Below are 3,416 nucleotides of genomic sequence, written 5' to 3'. Positions count from 1 at the left end.
GATAACTGGGTGCCCCTGGCACACTCGGGGTGCTGGGCACCCGCAAGCCTGGGGCCGAAAGAGCACGTGGGAAGCCATGTGCGCGCCCTGGCCCCGGCTTTCCTCCACGGTGGGGAGGGTCTGCCCGCGACGGCCGGGGGCAACGCCGCGGATAAATGCAAACACACCCGTGTGTGCCGCCGTGCCGCCGTGCCTCCCGAACATGAAAGGTGAAATCCATCCATTTATTGCCATCACCCGCGGCTGCCGTCACCCCACGGCAGTGGGGCGGCTCTGCCCCGGGGAAGGCTTTGCCGTGGGGGAGTTAAAAGGCTCCTCTGCGGTTTCCCACGGGCAGGATGGGGGCACGAGCACCTCGGTGTGAGGATGACTCCTCCAGTCAGGCGCTGCCGTGAGACGCCCCGCTTTAATCTGGTGCCGTCCTGCCCCTGGTACAGGGGGGATCTGGTGCAAGATCCTCGCAGGGAACCTCCTCGAGTTTCCTTCTCCCGAACGCCTCCCCCAGAGACTCCTACCAGGAAAGGGAAAAAAAAGGGAGGAAGGGAAAAGTCAGCGTTCAGCATAAATCTTTTTGCAGTAAGAGGTGAATATGACATAAATCCAAAGAAACTTTTTATTTTGAGTGGTCTTCAGGGGTTAAAAATAATGGGATTTTAGGTACTTTTAAAAATAGCGTTCGTAAAAGGCTTCAATAGAAACCTTGGCAACTGTCCATGTGATTAGTGATTTAAAAACATAAAACCTCCACACATGTTTAAAAGTTTTAATAAGTTAAAATTAAATGAGTGAAACTCTGGGAATATTTTTTTGTTACTGCAAGCTAAGAAAATTATGTCCGTTAAGCAAAACTTAATACAAATATAAACAGGTAATGCACATCTGTAAATTATTTTCATGTCTCCAGGGGCTGGAAAAAAACCTAAGTGAGACCAGCATTCTTATATATATTTTGCCTTGACAGCTCAGGAAAAAAATTGCCAAAAACCAGAGTTAGAGCACTGGGCTGGCGTGGGAAAGTTGGTTTAGTGAGAAATTTGCCCTAGGCTATTTAAATAAAAACAGGCGTTTTTTTAATGGCAAATGCCTGTTAAATACAACCAACGCGGCTTCCAATCGCTTGAGTAACTAGTGTGCCTATTCCTTCTTGACACTTTCATGTCTTTATCATCACAATCAATATTTTGCTCTTATACATTCAGCGCCATAAAAATAGGACCGATAAGGCAGACATCAAACTGGATTTCGCCTGCTTTCCCCACCGCGCTCGGTTTGGCATTCCTCCGCCGGCCGGTTTTGGGAGCAGCAGGCAGCGTTAGCCCTCCTCGCGCCGGTACGCACACCCGCACCTTTGCTCACGCTCTCAAAAAAAAGCAATTGTTAGTAACTGAGCGCAAATCAAAGTGGGTAGGACATCCTGGAAAGTCTGAGCAGATAAAAATACAGCTGGTCATGGAGTCTGCGATGTAAAACTATCCCAGCCAAAGCTGCCCCATAATGGGATTAAGCTGCGATTCCCTGAGGCACTGGAGAAATGAGGCTGGATTTGCAAGAATGGTTGAAATCCCAACTTTTTCTTTTTTTTTTTTTTCTTTTTCTTTTTTTTTCTTAAATAGCTGAGTGGAGCATTGTGAATGGACGGCCACAGGATAAATCACACCGATCCCGCCACCCCTCTGGAATGATGGTGATGGCAGTACCTACAGCAGCACGTTCCCGTGGAGGATGACTTTCCTCTCGGCAGCGCTGTGGGGATGGGTCCCACCAGGGTGTCCGGGGTGGGGATGGGACAGAGGACATCCAGCCTTCGCCGCCGTGGGCAGAGGTCGGTGCCATGCGTGTCCCTGCCCTGGCACGGCTGCTGCGCCCGGGCTCGGCGCCTGCGGGGTTTTCCTCCTCGCAGGCTGCTGAAACTGGTTTTAATTGCAAGGTTGCTTCTGGCCATCATTTCTCCGTGTGTAAAGTCAGCTTAGTAACTCTCACCCACGGGATTAGCGACAGGTGGGGAGATGTCCCGGAGGAGCAGATTTCCCTGCACTGTTTGTACCTGGGTGAAAGGTGCTGCTGCGCTATTGCTCTATAAAATGTGTCACGTTTAAAATAAAACACCTTTATGGGCTGCGAAGGGAGAGCAGGTGTTGGGCCGGTGCCTCGCGCCCCCGACCTCGCTGTCCCCTGCGCTGCTCTTATCCGCCTCCATAAATCAACCGAAACATTCGCTGTTGTGTAAACAGAGGCCGACGGAGCTGCGGGTGACGATGTACCCGTCCCCGAGCCCGTCCCATCCCCGCGCTGCTCCCTTGCGGGTGCCGGGATGTGGGTGCACCCACCCGCGAGGGCTGGTTTGGGATGCGGGTCCCCCCTGTCCCTCGGTGCGCGTCCTTTGTCCCCTCCGTGCTTGTTCTTGCCCTTGCCTGCACCCGGGCGCTGCAAACCCCGCGTGTCCCCGTCCCCGTCCCCTCCCTCGCTGGGGCAATTCCTCAGGGAGCATTGCGGGCACCCAAGGTGGGGCGGGGGGCGGCTCTGCCTGGGGGAGGTGGGCAGTGACACGGCTCTCCCAAAACGCAGACCCCAGCCCAGCCTTGTCCCCAGCCCCGGGGGACGTGTGGGATGTGTTTGCATCCCGCGTTCCATGTGCATCTTCTTTCCATAATATTCGTTTCTTTGCTTTTTCTTCCATTCCTTTTTTTTTTTTTTTTTTTTCTGGCTGAGCCAAATGGGACTTCTCATCATCTCGGCAAAGAAATTGCTCACCGGAGCGTGCGGAGGGGCCGGGATCGGGCCTCCTCTCATATTTACATTAAATAATTGAAAACCATCGCTCGCAGCGGTGAAAACCCAAGCGTGATTCTCTGCGCACAAGCCCGGGCATGAACCTGATACTGGATTTCTGGACCGCCGTGCAATGCCAAGCACATCTGAGTTACGCTGGCATCCCCGCAGTTTCACCCGGCTCCGCGCCGCTGGGATTTGCCTCTCCCAGAGCAAGCACTCAACAAAGACGTCATGATGCGCGGACACTCGCTCTGTGCAGGTTTTTGGGCAGGTATTTTGGGAGACGTTGCTCCCGGAGACCCGGGCATGCCCCTTCCCGCCGCGCTGGCCCCGGGGCAGGGCTGACTTGCAGGGTCCTGGGATGCCACCGATGCCGGCAGGTAGTTTCGGGGACGGTTCAGTGCCAGCTGTGTTCTCACAGCAATGGGATTCGGGATTTGGGAGCTCCTGCACCAGGCTGAAGCCAGATGAAATTCTTAAGCGATTACAAAAAGGGGGTGAAAAAGTGCTTTCCGCATCCCAGCCCTTGCCGCTCGCTCTGTTGGCGGGCGCTCCCACCCACCGCCCCTTCTTTCCTTCCGCGTGGAAACAGGAAGATTTGGAGATGTTTCGTTTTGCAGAGCAGCTGCAAAGCGCCTCCCTCT

The sequence above is a fragment of the Charadrius vociferus genome, unplaced genomic scaffold (genome assembly GCF_000708025.1).
Source record: "Charadrius vociferus isolate BGI_N301 unplaced genomic scaffold, ASM70802v2 scaffold549, whole genome shotgun sequence".
Lineage (NCBI taxonomy): Eukaryota > Metazoa > Chordata > Aves > Charadriiformes > Charadriidae > Charadrius > Charadrius vociferus.
The sequence above is the reverse complement of the archived record's forward strand: the minus strand, read 5'-3'. Positions refer to the sequence as shown.